The sequence below is a fragment of the Dinoponera quadriceps genome, unplaced genomic scaffold, assembly GCF_001313825.1.
Source record: "Dinoponera quadriceps isolate SergipeBrazil2010 unplaced genomic scaffold, ASM131382v1 scaffold2528, whole genome shotgun sequence".
Lineage (NCBI taxonomy): Eukaryota > Metazoa > Arthropoda > Insecta > Hymenoptera > Formicidae > Dinoponera > Dinoponera quadriceps.
Genome location: NW_014556547.1, coordinates 1 through 20,030, shown reverse-complemented (window position 1 = coordinate 20,030; position 20,030 = coordinate 1). Strand labels below are relative to the sequence as shown.

Sequence of the window (20,030 nt, the reverse complement as noted above, 5' to 3'; positions counted from 1 at the left end):
CCCTACGACGCGTTATCAGAGAATCTCAGTTATTGCCCGACTTTCGCTAGAGGACGACCCTAAATATCGGAGTTGTCTTCGCTCCCAATGGAAAGAAGAAAATAATGTCGAAACATTAGACTGGCCATCACAGTCACTAAACGCAAATCCAATCGAAAGTGTCTGAGGGTTAATGAAGATAAAGCTGCGTGGAAAAAAAGTGTTATGGTGAAACAATTATCTGGACAGATTCGTTCGATATGGCGATCTTTATCTCGAGAGTGTGCTGTAAAATTGGTAGAAAGTATGCCTCAAAGATGTCAGGCAATAATTGATTGGACATTCTATTAATATAAAAGCGTCATAGTATTTAGTATTTTAGCGTCGAGATAATGAGCTCTAATTTATCACTACGATCGGTGTTCTTTTTATCACGTAATTTTCGCGCGCTCGTATTGTATATGTGCACGAGGTGTGCGTGTGAGGGCACGTTGCCTGGCGCTTTCATCGCTATGACGGATCGATTAAGACGGGACGAAGCAACAACACTTAAAATTTTTGACCAAACCATTCTGCAAGCATGACCACGATCGTTATTCAGATATTAATTAAAAAGTATCGGCGAATGAACACGCGTGATGCGGTAAAATATCATCCAAGATGTCTGAATTTGTTGTCAATCTCCCGACAACGACGAGCGGTGCTAAATAGCGGAAGCCTATGTCCACTTTCAAAGCAACAACGATATCAAGCCGATATTTAATAAGCCGTCACGCTAATAACGAGACATGAGTCGAGGCGTCGCGAATTACGTATCGTAAATTAATGTAAAATGGAACAGATGCGAATAGGAAGCTCTCGCGCAGTCCATCGGCTGTAAAACTGTTGTTTCAGTGATTTAGGTTCAATCTTAACCGTTCACCTTTGGATTGTTCCACGCGATATGTGATACCGCGATGCTTCGATGGCTCGAACGACGGTTTCTCTTGAATTATTGGCCGTAGTTTTTAATGTCCGCCATAGAAATCACTGGCGTTTGAGTGATCGTAATTAACGTTCAATATCAGAGAAGTCGTACGCGTCGTACAATTGAGCGAAGAGATTTCGAGTGGATAAGCAATTACGTTTATATTATTATAAATACCGACTCTTTTCGAATTTAGAACAACTTGGTGTCGTGTTCTACGACATCAAGAAAAAAAGAAATATCATGTGCCAGATATAAAATATTTAAAGAGCTGATTGCAAGCATCGTAACTCACTTACGAGGAACTCAGAAAAATTCGTTTTAAAGACGGAGAAACGTTAAAACGAGATTAATTTTCTCTAGTTCTTAAAAAAAGTAGGTTAAAGCATCAGCGCAAGGGTGGGAGAGAAGAGGAGAAAGAGGGAGTCGGAAAGAGGGAAGAAGAGAAGGAAGGAGAGAGGGAAGAGCCGCCATCGATCGTTCCCGTTTCACGAAGTCGCTATGCGCGTACATTGGAAGGACAGGAGGGGAGAAGCACACAAATCAAAATTGGAGACTGTTCGTCGTCGACATGCTCTTTACGGACGACCCTGCTCCAGACTAGACTATTGATTCCATCGAGGATGGAAGACATAGGAGAGGAAACAGGGGGACAGAGATAAACAGAAGCAAAGGGTGTTGATACGTATTATAAATTCATTGTGACTTTGTTTCTGTCATATAAATTTTGTAACATTCCATTTATGTGCATGACGAGATTTTCCCCCACGTTTAAGTATAGCAAAACAGCTTTTCATCGAGTAATTAATGGATTTTAAATAGGAGGCACACGGAAAAAAGCAGAACAGAGCAGAAAGTGACAACGAGCGAAAAGGAAAGGGGATATAAGCGGGGTTCCATAAGTCTGCTCGCAAAAGTCTTGAAACGAGTGTTGATGAAAGAGCAAGTCCCATTGACTCACGAGACTAATCTTATTGCATTCGATTACGTAACACCGAAGACAACCCACGCATTCGAGATTCCTGTTTTTTGCAGAAAACTCACCAAGTTATAATTACAGTAATGATTGATACACGTACTCGTCGTCAACTAAAATTTATATTCGTACGCGTTCACTTGTATGTGTGATTTTTTCCCTTTTTTGTGAATAGGCGAACGTAATGATGGAATCCTCGATATAAGAAGTTAAGTAGTGAGATTATATATATGTATATATATATAGGTTTTGTAACGTCTTCCGACGTTGTTCGAAGTAGTGAGATTGCTAGGAGCAAAAATGAATGAAGGAGCGTCGGATCTCCCTTTTTCGGATGATACACGTTTTTTGTGTTTAACGTGATGTTAATGATAGATTTCGACAAACTTCGTAGGATACAAGGGAATATTCTATTTGTCATACCAGATTTTAGTGTAGACAATAGCCGCCTATAATCGTTGGATTTAATTTTCTGCTTACATGAAATCATTGCCGCGATTAATCACCATTATTTGATTTGCCGAGAAAAAAATGAAGGAAAAAGAAGAAAAGAAAGAACATGGAATTAGCAGCAACTATTGATGATATTAAATCATGCGATTTTCAAGATATCATTTTCTTAATTTAGTTCGCAAAGCGGAAAAGAAATTACGCTACATCGAGTGAAACAAAGAGCGTGACAATATTACACTTTTAAATATACAACTAGCGGGATACGGATTACGCTCGTCTCTTCAGACTTTCATCTCGAAGCAGCAATATGATGAAAATACGAGGAAAGTACGAGAAACGTTCGTTGAATTATCCAGCTGAGCGAGTAATATCTCGATTGTTAACCTTTTCCAAATTAAGCGAACTTACATTTTTCGAGGGCATTTTCTTATAATCAATGATCCATACCACTATTGACTCTAAACCGGCATCCTTTTACCGAGAGGGAATTCGTTACTTATCTGAAAGATGGCAAAAATGTGTAGATGCCGTTGGAGATTGCCTTTGTTGATTAAAGTGTATTCTGAGTTTGTATAAATAAACGTTAATTTTCATTTAAATAGGCCGAGAGTTAATTCGTACACCTTATATCTATATCCTATATCCTATATCCCTATATCTCCATTATAAATTTTCAATCCTATATCCCTATATCTCCATTGTCAATTTTTTACACTGTAATTAATTAGAAATGAAACAGCGTAGGAAAAACCAGGGATAATTGGCTACAGAGACTTGTTTGAAATAGTGGGTAGAAAATGTGATAAAATTATATTAGGTTACATTTAGACAAAATTTCAATCAATATAAGTTAATAAGGTCTGTTCGTTAAGGATATTTTAACGTATAGAATTTCTACAACATGTAATAATATTTTGTTATTACTTCACTATTTATTCGAATTAGTCAGGACTATTAAGCTCCCCGCCTCATCTTATTACATCAAGATAAAAGACAAAGAAGGCGGCGGCGAGCAAGATCGTTTGACAAGATGATATTTCGTCGAGCAGAGGAAAGCCGTTCGGTCTACCCGGGGCTTCGGCGGCGAACTGCGCGTCCGAACTGAATTCTCATTAAAAACACCTCGATGCCTCGGGATTTATTAACGAGTTTATTTCCTTTGTCTTAATACGCGCGGCTGCAGAGAACTGTCGCGGCGGGACAAAGCGAAGCAAAGTGGAGCCAAGATGTCCTCGGTCGGCCTGGTTGAGAGGAGCCGCGTAGAGTTTCAATTAGATGTGGTCATAATAATACGCGAACCCCTGCCCGCCATGACGGCCGATGGTTGATGACCCCCTGGACCCCAGGAGGGGAAAGATACCCACTCTGCGAACAGGTCCCCAGGCTTTTCCTTCCACCTTCGTGATACCGAGTTGTTAGTCACGGCGTTTCCGGGTTCCAGGACGAGATTCTTTCTACCGATCATGACGTGTCACGCTGTAGCCTCGCATCTCTCTCTCTCTCTCTCTCTCTCTCTCTCTCTCTCTCTGTGATCGCTTCTCCGTTTCAGTTTAATCTTCCTTTTCCTTCTTTTCTCGTTCTCTCTCTCTCTCTCTCTCTCTCTCTTTCTCTTCCCTTTTTCTGCTCTCTCTCTCTCTCTCTCTCTTTCTCTTTGGTCGAGAGTACGGTCATCTATTTCAAACAACTATGCTCGACGGTCGCCTCAGGTTGAACCGACAGCGATGCACGAGAGTGGCTGATCGGTGCAATCAAGAGAATCAGCTGATCGGTTCACGAAGGTGTAAGGACTGCTCTTTTCCTCTTTCTCTTTCACGGAAATCTATTCGCTCAATGTTTAGCGAAGGTAAAAGGACGGATTGCGCATATTGCGGCGGTGATGATGAGCGAGTGAACTTCCAATATCTGGTCCAGTCTCCACGTTTCGCAGATCAACTGATATTACGAAGGAAGCGTGGATTATTTCTATAATTGCAATTCCAAGCTGAAAATTCACTGGCTAAAAATCTTGTATATACTAATTTCCTTCGAGCTTAAATGAAGCTCGTGCAAAAAAGTTTACAGTGTATCTAAATCACCGAGACCGCTTCATCACGAATAAAAAATGAAAGAATACGAGAAGCTATATGGTTGACGATTTTTCTTTTTTCCTCGGTTTCTCAATTTTTTGCTAAGTAACATTGTTATTTGTGCAAAAAATTGAGAAACTGAGGAAAAAAGAAAAATCGTCAACCATACAACTTCTCGTATTCTTTCGTTTTTCGTTTAGAAATCAATTCAAAATCAAAAATTGGAAATCAATTTTTTTAAATAAAATTTGTTCCAAACAAAAGGTAGCCAATAATTTCAATAAATTTCAATTTTATCGCAATACAAGGGTCAATTGAAATTTTTTAGCTTGACTAAAAAAGAGCAAGATTTACTTCATAGTTCTATTTCAGTCCGACAGATGACACTAACAAACGTCTACACCTAAATTTTTAGGTCATTCTGACATCTTTTTGACAAAGAGCGCTCTGGTTAGCCGAAAAAGTTCGAAGATGGAGAATTGGAGATGTTACTGGAAGAGGATTCACGTCAGACGCTCAAAGAGTTGTCGGAAACACTAAATGTCGATGAGTTAACTGTTAGCAAACGTTTAAAAGTAATGGGAGTGATCCAGAAGTTAGGGAACTGGGTACCACATGAATTAAGAGAAAGAGACATTGCAAAACATTTAACCATTTGTGAATTGCTGCTTCAAAGACAAAAACGGAAGTCGTTTTTCCATCGAATTGTGACTGGCGATGAAAATGGATTCGTTACGACAATCGTAAGCGCAAGAAATCATGGGTGCGTCCTGGCGAACCATCAACATTAACGCCAAAATAGGATATTCATGAAAAGAAGGTCAGGCTGTGCTTCTGGTGGGATCAAGTCGGCATAATATATTATGAGTTGCTACAACCGAATCAAACCATGAATGCTAAACGCTATCGACAACAATTATTAAATTTGAATCAGACGCTCAAAGAAAAACGCCCGCAATACGCCAAAAGACACAACAAAATTATTCTTCTTTATGAAAATCCCATGTCTTTATGTTGCAACACCAAGACATCTTGAGACCCTTGAATGGAATGTCTTACCCCACCTGCCCCATTCACCAGATGTTGCTCCTTCAGATTATCATTTGTTTCCTTTGATACAGCATGGCCTTTCTGAGAAGCACATCAGTTCTTTCAAAGATATCAAAAAATGTCTCGATGACTGGATCACCTCGAAAGAACCTGAATTTTTCTACCGCGGAATCCATTTGTTACCCGAAAAGTGGGAAAAGGTTGTAGTTTCCGAAGGACAATACTTTGAATAAGATATACGAGGTCTGGCTATTAAATAACGAGACTGCTTATGAAAAAGAGTTTTATTTTAAAAATTATTCTACAATCGAATGCTCCCCTTCAATGTACTCCCCTCCCCTCGCCACACACCGTTCCATTCGTTTTTTCCACTGGTCAAAGCAATGCTGGAAGTCTTCTTTTGTAAGTGTATTTAGGAGCTCCGCCGATTTTCGCTTCACCTCTTCCATCGACTCGAACCGGGTTCCTTTTTAGACAGACTTGATCTTTGGAAACAGGAAAAAGTCACAGGGTATTAAATCAGGTGAGTACGGCGCGTGTTCGAGCACTGGAGTGCCTCTAGCGGCTAAATAACGCTTCATAGACAGCGCGTTATGGGCAGGTGCATTGTCCTGGTGCAAGATCAACGACTTGTTTTTCTACAACTTCGGCCGTTTCTTACGAACTCGCTCTCGCAGTATTGCCAAAACTTTCAAATAGTAAGTTTGGTTTACAGTTTGACCCTCTGGAACCCATTCAGTCATCACGATGCCGTTGATGTCAAAAAAAAAGATTAGCATGGCTTTAAATTTTTATTTCGACATCCTTGCTTTTTTCATTCTTGGGGATGCAGCAGTTTTCCAGTGCATGGATTGCCGCTTAGTTTCAACATCGTATTGGAATATCCAGTTTTCATCGCAAGTGTAGATGTTTTCCATCAATTCAGGCTCTTCATCTAACCTCTCAAGAAAATCTGAGCAGATCTGTTAACGGAACGAACTTTTGGTCAAGGGTCAAATTTTTTGGGACCAACTTCGCACAGACTTTCTTCATGTTCAATTCGTCATGTAAAACTTTTCTGACAGTTTCTTTATCGGCGTTTACAGTCTCAGCAATCATCCTAATGCTCATACATGAATTTCATTTAGAGACAAAATTCATACATAAATTACATATGATTGTATATAATAATATATAATTTTATATGATTATATATAATATTTTTTCCCAGGCTGCTACAGTTTATTAACAATGGAAAAAATCAGGTATATTTCTGTGATAAAATTCCTCCACTTGAAAGGAAAATCGCCAACCAAAATCAAAGCCGAGTTAGACATGATATAAAGCGAAACATTTCCTTCGTTTTCCATAATAAAAACTTGGGCTGCTGAGTTTAAATGTGGTCGTACCAGCTTTTTCAATGGAGAACGCTTTGGACGTCCAAAAATTCCGGGAAAAAAATAATTATATATGATTACCAGGTGTAGAAGTATGAAACCGGAATTTCCCTATAGATGGTGCTAGCCATCAATTTAGAGACCGTAAGACCGCTTCTGCAACGCCATCATCTCCCTCTAACAGCTGACGAAGATTTTCAACACACAACAACCCAAGTTCCATACACCGGTATATTTTTCTATAACCTTAAACATGTCGAGTTTTGTGCCTACGAACTACGATTTGCGGACAGCATTGGTCTTTTGTTATCATTTGAAGAAAACTGCTGCGCATCGAATGTTTGTCGAAGCTTACGGTGAACATGCTCTTGGTAAAACACAGTGTTTCGAGTGGTTGAAAAAATTCAAAAGTGGTGATTTTGACGTGAGAAACGTAGAGCGTGGGAAACCACCGAAAAAGTTCGCAGACAACGAATTGCAAGCCTTATTGGATGAAGATGATACTCAAACTCAACAAGAACTCGCGGATGAATTGAATGTGACGCAGAAAGCTGTCTCAATTCGTTTGAAAGCCATGGGAAAGATTCAGAAAGTGGGAAAATGTGTTCCGCATGGACTGAATGAAAGACAGCAAGAAAATCGAAAAACCACTTGTGAAATGCTGCTCGACAAAAGAAAGTCCATCGTATCATGACAGGTGATGAAAAATGGATATATTTTGAGAATCCTAAGCGTCAGAAATCATGGGTGAATCCAGGCGAACCATCGACATCCACTGCAATCGCTTTGGAAAGAAGACAATTCTCTGTATTTGGTGGGATCAGAAGGGTGTAATCTATTAACCTGGTGAAACCGTACCGTGAACACTGATCGCTACCAACAGCAAATGATCGATTTAAATCGCGTGAAAAACGACCGGAATATGGAAAAAGGCAACACAAAGTCATTTTGCTCCATGATAATGCCCCATCACACACAGCAAAACGGGTCAGGGAAACGATCGAGGCGTTCAGTTAGGAAATACTAACGCATGCGGCTTATTCTCCAGACTTGGCTCTGTCCGATTATCATCTATTCGCATCAATGGGATACGCTCTCGCTGAACAACGCTTCAATTCGTATGAAAATGTACGAAAATGGCTCGATAGCTGGTTCGCTTCAAAAGAAGAAATGTTTTTTTGGCGTGGCATTCATAAACTGCCGGAGAGGTGGGAAAAATATATAAATAGAAATGGACATTATTTTGAATTAAATATTTTTTATCATTTTCAAACAACAGACGTGTAATTTTTACAAAAAAATTCCGGTTTCAAACTTCTACACCTGGTATGTACGATATATATGTGTCTACTTATATTAGTTTTTCACAACATTGGAGGAAATTATTGTTGTAATTATTTATTGCGTTATTTCGAGTAGAAGTACAAGGAACCGCGGACCGAAAGATTTCGCCATGGTTCAGCGGGTAATTAGAATTTTCTATATGAGGCAGAATTTTCTATTCGACGGCATCTTGCATCTTGTTTGTATCACGTCTGCTCGGCGCGTTAAGATAAATCGAATTTTTCAGAACCGAATTTTTCAGAAAAAATTTCTGTCGCGTCGCGTATCCTCTCTTTTTCTGCTGGTTTCTGCGCCGGTGAAAGCGAGAAAAATACAGTGTCATTAACACCGCAAATAAATGTAATAATTAGAATAACGATGGATGCAATAATTAGTAATCCGTAGCTTTCGGAGAGAACGCGCGGTCTTTACTCTTTTGCAGACTTCGCGAGGATTAATGAGAAAAAACAGAAACACAAGAAAAGATATAAAAATTCTTTACAGTTATTGGAGGACAATGGCCAGTGGGACGCAAACATTAATTGTTGGCGAAGTAGCCGATACGTCATCCGGATAAATAGATTAGTAGAAAAGCATGCGCCACGCTACGCAAAAAGATGAATATAGCAGTTCGAAAACGGCGCATCGTTGGAGCGACTAATGGACACCCCAGGTGAAACCATCAATAACGCGAGAAATTCTTAATTAATTGCCGCATATGGTGGCTAATTAAATGCGATACACGCCACGACGCCGGTGGCGGACATGCCCCCCGCATCGTTCTTCTGCTTCTCTCTCTCTCTCTCTCTCTCTCTCTCTCTCTCTCTCTCTCTCTCTCTCTATCTATCTATCTATCTATCTATCTATCTCTCGCTCCTCCTCTCTTCTCCTCTCCTTCCCACACTCCCCCTTTTTCTCTCTCTCCCCCCTCTCTCTTTCTCTTTCTCGTTCCTCCTTTCTCTATTCTCTCGCATCCTTTTCTCTCATTTTATCATCTACGGGCGCGTAATGTGATCGAATTCACAATTTATATTTTTCAATTCGTTCTTATAAAAGTAGATTTGTCATATAATACATAATGATAAAATTATGCGCGATTTTATCATTTCATTTTGGCAAAAATTTTATACTATTTTAACGATCATATATGTAAAATTTAAACACACACACAATATTATTAACATATATATTTTATTAACAATATCAATATTTATATACGTTTTTAATATATTTACATACAATAGTTATATATTTATATATAAAGTTGCTTTAATTTGTCTCTAATGTAATAAATTAAATATTAAATATATGTAATAAGGACATATAGGAATAAAGCTTTAATCAGATTCCCATGCACCCGGTGCAGTACGTACGTTAGACATGTCAGGAGCGAGAACATTGGCATGCGAACCTGACAGGTCACGACAGAATGTTCCTGGCAGCCAACGGCGGCAGATTGAAGTCGTGCATGAGGCATGCTGCTGTCAGTGCCACGGGAGATCTTCTGGTACTGCACTTTTTTATACCTTTCGAATTCCTTCGAGCGCTGTTGTTACGACCGCTCGCGTAATTTAAAAGTATTCATATTTATTCGAATTCGTATAAACAAAAAAAATGAGAATGTAGCTCTTTGATATTTCTCTCAACTGAACATAATTAGTATCAAATAAATCCTGGTTAAATCCTATAATATATCGCTATTTGTCGCTTAATTGTCGCTATGTAAAAAAAATGTCATGACTATTCTCGTATAAAAGTTATTTCAAATATACTCTGTTTTCTAATAGTGCAGGAATACACTATCAGTAAAGTTTATTGACAGCAAATTGCTAAAGAACGTAATACATTTTCTAATAACATGCTCTAGTTTCTAAAGCGTGAATAACATATAAAACACGGAAGGTGAAATGCGATAAATTAAGGGAAGTAAAGAAAGATTCGAATTTATGATTTATGAAATCGGCAAAATTTTATTTGTTACTACCGATATAGGAATTGAATAGGAAATCCTTTTGTAAGCTATTTATACTCTATATTAACAATAAAAATATATTTATGAAATTAAAAAATATGAATACAAGGTCTGCCACATAAATCCATCAAAAAGATTCAAATCTGGACCGTTCGGAGGCCAGAATTTCATCAACCAAAACATGTCCACATTATCCGACAGCCAGTTTTGAACTAAGTTACTTGTGTGCGCTGGCGCGCCGTCCTGCTAGAAGACGGCCTCCCGGCGGCCACGATATCTAACCACGACTTTACTACCCTCGTCAAAATAAGCGTAAATAAACCTTTTTTGTGACGGTTTCTTTCCTTTGAAAGAAATGTGACGACATGACACGATCCTGGAGACGACGCCTAGGACGTGAACAGAGGCCGGAAACTTCGTCCTAATTATTATGGGGACATCTTCGGGGTCGTGGGCGAGCCAACGGTCAACCTTCGATTCACGTTAGTATCGACAGGAAAAATTTTGTCGTCCGAAAAAACCTTATGCGTTCCGCAGCTTCGTTTTTCAACGAATATAGAAGCAAATTACAGCGAGCAACTCTGTTCATCTTGGCAGCCTCGAAGAGTATTTGTCGAACTTTCATTACATAGGGACTTGAAGCGTAGATCCTCTTCAGCAATTCGATGCATTGTAATATCACTCACACCCAATATTTTTGTCAATATCGTTAGAGACAGCCCTGGATCCTCTGAAATGAGCTTTTGAACCCTTTCGATAATTTCTGGAGTCCTTACCGACTTCTCTTTCGAATGGCTCTTCCTCGTCGGGTTGGCTTTCTCGGACGTCTCCGAAGCCAATTTTCGGATGAAGTTCACATCAATTTCGTTTTCGTACCATATTATCATAGAAGATCCATTTTTCGTCGCACGTAATCAATCAACCAAGAAAAGATTCGTTGCGATGTCGGTTGAGTAACGTAACGTATTTGGAAAAGCTTGTTGCTTTCGCTCAATGTATGCGGCACCCACTTGTCCAATTTTGACACAAAGCCAAGTTGGTGGAGGTTGTTGATGATGGTTCCGTGAGCTACCCCAGATTCTGCCTCGAGCTCGCGAATCGTAATATCCGCAGTTTCTTTGAATCTGCTTCGTAAGCGCTTTTTGTCGATGATTGACAAAGGCCTTCCGGATCTGAATTCGTCCTCCAAGTTAAAATCAGCATTTCGAGATTTTCCAAACTAAAATTGGCATGACCTGACGGTAATCACGTGCTCTTTTTAAACTCGTACAACAAGATTGGCCTAATTTGTTGCTTTGAAAGCCTCATTTTGCGATTTTTTTGTAAACTCACAATAGGTCACAGGCGTTCTCCGTTTGAAACAGTGCGGCGAGGTTAGAAAAATTCAAAACAATCACCCTTTCCTCTCCCTTTCGTGATTTGCTTTGAATGCAGATGCACCAAGTAGAGTGACTTAAAATACGAAAAGACTTTGTGACCAACCTGATATAAAATATTTTTTATCAAGATTAGAAGATCTCTGACATGTATAAATATTAATATAACGTTACGTTAAAAGTTTCTGGAATATTAATGGAATGGGTTTAAACAAATTTTTCCGTGTTACTGAGAGATTAATTATTATCCGGATTTATTAGCATCCGTAATGATGTAATCCGATGATTACTATCTTACAATTTAAGATTACCATAATTTTATTAGGATGTTGATGTGATATGAAGGTATTTTCACGTTACTTTATGGTTTATGGCAAATTTATTAGTCTCTGTGGAACGTTATTATTTTACAGTTTAAGGTTATCGTAACCTTATTGGGATGCCCGCCTTATTGGGTTGATCGCCGTAAGGAAAAGAGATTGAACTATTCAACTACTAGCGAAAAACGACTGAAAATGATTGAAAACTAATAGTATTTAATCGGTTCTTCACTAATAGTCAAATAGGTCAATATAATATTTCTTTTTACATGGGTTCCTTATCGAAATATAATTTGCAATAAATTTATTCGTGAAGAAAATTTAAATTTTAATAATGTATACATTAAATATTGAAAGAAACACAAATATCTTCTAAACAAAATTGCAAAAAGTAATTTTAATAAACAAAACATAAGTAATTTCTTAGAAATTCTCAAAGTATTCAAAGTATCGTGTCGCGATGGATTCGTTATAATGGATTTGTGAGGAATATTTCAAGACGAATTTGATTGAAGTTAATTCTTCAAGATATTCATTTTTCTCTTCTAATTCTGTAAGTATTCATCAAAATGTATTTTTCTATAAACTTTTATTCACGGCTGTGCTATCTGAGTATAAATAACATGCAGAAGGATTACATATATAATTGATTTCTATATTCGAACTTTCTATCCCCTTTCAGACAAAATGTCGATATGTTCCTCAGTTAGAGAAAATTTTACAGCAATTTCTGTAGTATTTCTACGATAAAATCACCGCAAAATTTTTTTCATGTACGGAGAAAACACAGGAACGTCAAGGATGTGACTATTTTCTTTGTTATACGTGACGAGCAACTTTCATCGAATTATTATCCGTGCATCAATACGAGCTCGGTATATTTCTCCTTCCCAGCCGCGTGTCTCGGATTTCTTTCCGGTCCGATATTCATATAGAACGCACGCCAGCTGAACCGCCAGCATTGCGAAAAATGAATCGTCGGTCCTTATCGCTCTGAGTTCGCGCTCACTTCTCCACGCATCGGTTCCTACATTCGAAACACCGGTGAGACTTCTAACGCAGCCAACGAGTAAGGAGAGCTACCCGGTCCGCGGGTGTTAATATACCGCTGCGGTTCGGTAAGGTTCGGTTCGGTATCGTGTATCACGAAATTCCATTTGTCTGACTCATGCGCGAGAATGCGCGCGACGCGCTTTATCCGCGTATACACGCGTTTATTCGTACGCACAATCTGTGCGAATCGCTTCGTACATTAGACACATCAGCGTCGCACCAGTGCCGATTAGAATTCCGCCGATGTCCGCCGATCGCTATCAACTACGTTCGAAATGTGCCGCCCGAATGTTTCGAGCTAAATCTATGAATGAAATCTATTATGATTAACTGCGCTCAATATTGCTCGATTTTAAATCTCCTACCCTTCATACACGCTGTACGAGTAAATTCGATGCAGGTATTTCAGTAAATATCATTCACATCAAATAAAATTAAACACGCAAACGAAGCACGCACGTAGCTTTCTGTTTTATGTATATAGAGTCTCGTGCGTCCCGTAATTAGAACCAGATTCTATTATTGTATGCTGTAAAATTTTCTCTAACTGAAGAACATATCGACATTTTGTCTGAAAGAGGATAGAAAGTTCGAATATAGAAATCAATTATATATGTAATCCTTCTGCATGTTATTTATACTCAGATAGCACAGCCGTGAATAATAGCTGCCTCGTTAAAAATAGAAAAAATTGTAGAAGAACTCTCTCTCTCTCTCTCTATCCACTTGCGAATTTTTCATATTTGCATCGGTGCACTTGCAAAGTGTAATTATGCTCTATCTATACGAGACCGTATAATTCTTTTATTTCCTCTTACATATTTTACATAAACTCTCGACTTTTCATATTAAAAAAATAAATATTTTATGAGATATTTTGTATTTTAATCTGATATCCTCACAACACTGATCATTGCAGTAAGATTATATAGAGAGGTTACAATCTTACACATTTTAATGAAAATGTTATTGGTATACATTAACCTTATAACATAACCTTATATTATAATATTATCGGAATGTTAATGAAATCTTATTTCAATATTTCAGTAACCTTACATCTTGATTTTTATATGACTTCGGTTTTATTTGGGCTAACACAGGACTTGAAAAAGTTTCTTTAAATTTAGTATTCCTATATATTGATGTTAGTATCAAACGTGGCAAAACTTTTACAAATTATAAAAATATTTAGTTGCTTTGTTTCAGATAATTGTAAGTGGAGATATCTCTCGAGCCAACTTACTGCTATTTCGCAAGGTTAACTTTGAACTCCACATAGCAGCATAATAAATGCTATAATTTTGAAATAAAAATATAAAAATGTTGTATTATTGTGTAAATTAATTCTTGACCCCTACATTAAATCGACTACAGCATTCATTCAAATTGAAATCTTTCTTGCCGAATAGTCGTTTTAAAGTGTCATTTCTAAGTTTTAAAATTAGCTATAATATATGGTACTATTGACATAACCTCAAGAAATAGTGGTAAAAACAATGTCATTCGAAAAACAGCCCTGAGCATTGTCTCCTTCTCGCATTTCAACTTAAAAAAAAATTGCTGCAGAAGCACAAGAAATGATTTGTTCGGCCATAGGCGAGAATGCTGTGTCCTATGACATATGTAAAAAGTGGTTCTAGAAGTTTCGGGATGGAAATTTTGATTTCCAGGATGAAGAACGCCCTGGACAATTGAAGATGAGGAATTGAAGGAATTACTCAACAAAAATCCTTGTCAAACGTAAAAGGAGCTTGCTGAAGAACTGGGAGTCACTCAACAGGCTATTTCTATATCTATCTATTCTATATCTATCTATATAGTTTAAAGAAGCTCGGAAGAATACGGAAGGAAGATCGTTGGGTTCCTCACAACCTTACTCCTGAAAACAAAATTCGACGCTGTGACACGGCAATGTCCCTCCCGTGACGATTTAAACAAAAGAACTTTTTGCATATAATTGTGACTGGGGATGAAAAATGAATATTGTATGACAATCTTAAGAGACGAAAGTCATGGGTTTATCTAGATCAATCATCAACAAGTACTGCGAGACAGAACATTCACTCGAAAAAAATGTTATATATTTGATGGGATTTTAAAGGTGTTATTTATTGCGAGGTGCTCAAATCCGGTGAAACTGTTACTTCTAAATGTTACTAGGAGCAAATGATAAAATTAAGTAATACGATTGAAAAAAAGACTTTTACCGGTATTGGAAATAGGCAGATGATTTTGTTGAACGACAACGCGCGGCCACACAAAAGTGACGATGGAAGTTATCTCCAACTTGAGTTGGGAAATTCTCCCTCATGCGGCGTATTCTCCAGACCTCGCCTCTTCAGAATATGACCTTTTCCGGTCGCTATATCATCTTGGCTTTTGCACTTTCGATCTCCCGAGGAAGTAAAAAAAAGCATCGATGATTTTATTTGAAAAATAATAAAATAAAAGTTTTATATACTATAATAAAAAATAAAATTTTATATACAAAATTTCCAATCAGCTATTATATTTTAATATTTTTTTGTACTTTTATATATAAAAACAAAAAAATATTAAATATAATCGCTAAAGAATCGTAAAGAAATTTCGTACGTAAAAACTGTAAATATATTCTTCTTAAAATCATGCTTTTGTAATCAATATTCAAGATTTCAGAAAGAGAACTAATTTATTTATAATACATTTGTATATAATTTAAAACTTATTATCTGGAAATTATAAAATAAAGCAGAAAGCATGAAAGATTTTATTAGAAGTAATGCTTCTACGTTAAAAATAATTTTGCCAAAGTATTGAGGATTTTGATTCCCTACATCTTTGAATAGCCTAATACAAAAAATTAGAGGACGCATCTTTAAACAGTCACATGTATTAATTACATGTACAGGATGTTGCATCAATATACAGAGCAGTATGCCAGATTGCCGCTACAAGAACACACATAAGAGAGTGAAAGCGCGCCGCGTGAACTCGGGCCGGTCGCGCGCGCGCGCTCACACTCTTTCATTCCATACCCTTATAGCGGTAACCTAGCATACTACTCTGATTTTACAACACCCTGTACAGGTTACATGCATTGGAGACATAAAAAAGTTAAGGTTAATAGGTTCAGGATTTTCTTAGAAAGAATATCGACGAAATCTTATATAATAACTACGAAAACATGATCTCAAGAAAAACGCATTTAAAGTTTTATGTATGAAATTTTTTTTCACTTCAGTGCAACAGTTAAGGCGTTATTTTTTCGGCAGATCAGTTCCGATTACAGGACCATTCGAATTTAGAATTATCAGGACGCCTTATATTTTAATCGAAATTTGAATATTTTTAATTCTATTATATCATTTTAGTATATTAAAAGTTGAGAAGGAAACCGCATAACGAGATCTCTTTTTTATTTCTTGGAAATAAATAAATAAGTTCTTAGGACAGTTATTAAATTTTAAAATATTTCTTTGTATTTACCAGGTGTAGAAGTATGAAACCGAAATTTTTTTGTAAAAATTACACGTCTCTTGTTTGAAAATGATAAAAAATATTTAATTCAAAATAATGTCCATTTCTATTTATACATTTTTCCCACCTCTCCGGCAGTTTATGAATGCCACGCCAAAAAAACATTTCTTCTTTTGAAGCGAACCAGCTATCGAGCTATTTTCGTACATTTTCATACGAATTGAAGCGTTGTTCAGCGAGAGCGTGTCCCATTCATGCGAATAGATGATAATCGGACAGAGCCAAGTCTGGAGAATAAGCCGCATGCGTTAGTATTTCCCAACTGAACGTTTCGATCGTTTCCCTGACCCGTTTTGCTATGTGTGATGGGGCATTATCATGGAGCAAAATGACTTTGTGTTGCCTTTTTCCATATTCCGGTCATTTTTCACGCGATTTAAATCGATCATTTGCTGTTGGTAGCGATCAGTGTTAACGGTTTCACCAGGTTTTAGCAGCTCATAATAGATTACACCCTCCTGATCCCACCAAATACAGAGAATTGTCTTCTTTCCAAAGCGATTGCAGTGGATGTCGATGGTTCGCCTGGATTCACCCATGATTTCTGACGCTTAGGATTCTCAAAATATATCCATTTTTCATCACCTGTCATGATACGATGGACTTTCTTTTGTATCTGTCGAGCAGCATTTCACAAGTGGTTTTTCGATTTTCTTGCTGTCTTTCATTCAGTTCATGCGGAACCCATTTTCCCACTTTCTGAATCTTTCCCATGGCTTTCAAACGAATTGAGACAGCTTTCTGCGTCACATTCAATTCATCCGCGAGTTCTTCTTGAGTTTGAGAATCATCTTCATCCAATAAGGCTTGCAATTCGTTGTCTGCGAACTTTTTCGGTGGTTTCCCACGCTCTTCGTTTCTCACGTCAAAATCACCACTTTTGAATTTTTTCAACCACTCGAAACACTGTGTTTTACCAAGAGTATGTTCACCGTAAGCTTCGACAAGCATTCGATGCGCAGCAGTTTTCTTCAAATGATAACAAAAAACCAATGCTGTCCGCAAACCGCAAGTAGTTCGTAGGCACAAAACTCGACATGTTTAAGATTATAGAAAAATATACCGGTGTATGGAACTTGGGTTGTTGTGTGTTGAAAATCTTCGTCAGCTGTTAGAGGGAGGTGATGGCGCTGCAGAAGCGGTCTTACGGTCCCTAAACTGATGGCTAGCACCATCTATAGGGAAAATCCGGTTTCATACTTCTACACCTGGTATAAAGGAATGTATTTGTGAGACTATTTCTATGATATGCCGAGAACTTTTCAACCTATCTATTTCTATATAAATAAATAACTGTAAAATTAACGCGATATGTAGCATTGTTTATCGATGTAATTTTGTCATATTAATTTTACTATTTATTATGCTATTTATTATTCGAAATTACAGCTATTGATTATTCGAAATATGAATTATTCGATATTGATTATTCGAAATAGAAAATTGTCGGATTATTTTATGAATTTTCGCTCGATCGATTACAAGTGTCATTTTGAAGGCGACTTTTTATTTCATCATATTTTACGAGAATTTTCAGTATGTATTTTCTCGCTTCTAACGTTATCAATCAACATGATCTTGACATTCATCAACATGATGAATGAGGAACTAAGAGCATTAACGTTGCAAAATATATGGTTACACACGGGATACACAGGATATACGGGAACACATGGTTAATACGCAAGCAGAGTCACACCATTATGTTTTCATCGGTGTGAATTCGTGGAAAAACGATCGATACTACCGAGTCGATAAATGGATACCAGTGACGTGCATGTAAGCGCGTATCATAAATAATTTATCTCGGAGACTAGCATTAAAGAGAGGGGATTTACTTACCATAATCGGAGTGCGACTCGCCATTTGGATACAGAAAAAGGTGATCCGCCGACCGGAGCATCTACAACAAGAGAAAATTCTCTTTCAACTGCTAATTCACCGTTACCGTAGATGTAATCTATTGGCACGATATGCTTCCGCCATAGAAGTACCGCCCGCGCACGGTCGTCGACTGAAGAGAAGAAAAATATCGGGAGAACAAGAAAAGGTACGCTCTCTCTCTCTCTCTCTCTGGGGAAAATACCGTAAATTTTCGACACGGCGAGGATGTCGCGGTGAAACTGGAATTTTTTATGTAAAGAAAGTGCACTCCACGCTTCGCCTTCGTCAATAAAATTGCAGAAAGTATGACGCTGACCTCCACAACGTGGAGATGACGACGACGCAATTCCTCGGACCTGAGGGACTCTATCCCGAGTTGTGACCAGAGTTGTAATAGGGATATTTTCACGAGGAAATAGACCCCGCAGCGCACAGCGTACCTTTCCCGTGAAATTATTACTGCCTCGAGGACATTGAAGATTGCATAAATAAAGCGCAATTCAAGAAACGAGCATGCCATGCTCGCTACGGAAGGAGGAGGAAGGAGGATATATGGAATGGCGCGGATCTAGGAAAGCGCGGGAAGGATTGAATGGGATCCAGATTCTGGTTATCGATGCGTTTCGATGTGAATATGAGACGCGCACCTATGAGAACCTCGCTTTACCGAAGTAAGACGCGGAGAGACGGTTATTGTGAGATATTCCTTTCGAGGAAATGCTAACTTACACTCTGTATTTATAGTTGTTACTTGAAACTTGTCTCACGCGTGTGACCTCAAATATGAGTAGAATATAATTACCCTCGTGTGACCTCAAATACGAGTAGAATATAATACCCTCAAATATGAGTAGAATATAATCCGAGTTTTTAAGTTTAATCACGATCGTAAATTTAATGTTGCGTATACTATATGAATCAACTGGGGAACGGAGATTTAATTCTAAATTCAGATCTGGGTATGAGGAGTATCTCGTATGTGTGGGACAAGTTAAAAATAACGATTACAAATACAAGTTTATAAGAGTCAATTGAAAAGTTTCCGACCTGACCAAGAAAACATTATTTGGAGCAAAATAAAATTTATTTTTCAACGTAGACTCTGTCGCATAAACGTAGACACTCGCGACGAGGATTCTGGTTCGCGGAAGATAAATAACAAGACCATTGGGGACTTCTATCAATTTCCTTTTAATTCCAATTAATTGTTGTACAAAAAAGCAGGTCGACATTAAATTCAATACGGGCGAACTGAAATGAAACAAACGTTGAGGAGACTTGAACCGTAAAGACCTTCGAAGCCGCGATGGGTCACGAGGACCGGAAAGCCAGAAAAAGGCTTGAAGCCGTAAAGGTACACAAAGGCCACAAGGCCATCGTGAAGGTCGCGAAAGATCGGAGGAACCAAGAAGGCTTCAGCCGTCGAGGCTCACAATAAGACCACAAAAGAGCCATGATTGATCAGAAGGAGCGGCAAACCAAGAAAGGTTTGAGAGAGGTGCTCCCGATTCTCTTCTGCTGGAGAAACTCATCAGCTGGAAAATTTGCGTAAAGGTCTGATGAACTAAGAGAGAAGCTATCTCGTCCCTTTGGAAATTTCTTTAGGGATATAGACGGCGAAAAAGACGAGAAACGAAAGGCGAAAGATCTGTCGGAGAGTGCGCTTATACCAGGTGTAGAAGTATGAAACCGGAATTTCCCTATAGATGGTGC

At 38.1% G+C, this 20,030-nt stretch overlaps 1 protein-coding gene across 1 annotated transcript in view; it reads right to left on the bottom strand.

Moving 5' to 3' along the window:
- LOC106747839 (SH3 and multiple ankyrin repeat domains protein 1) overlaps positions 1–18,338 on the bottom strand; it is a 124,899-nt gene extending 106,561 nt beyond the window's left edge. Inside the window, exon 1 of the mRNA XM_014625766.1 lies at positions 18,276–18,338. The gene's annotated coding sequence lies outside the window, so the exon portion shown is untranslated. The remainder of the gene's footprint in view (positions 1–18,275) is intronic.
- Between the last annotated feature and the right edge of the window lie 1,692 nt (positions 18,339–20,030).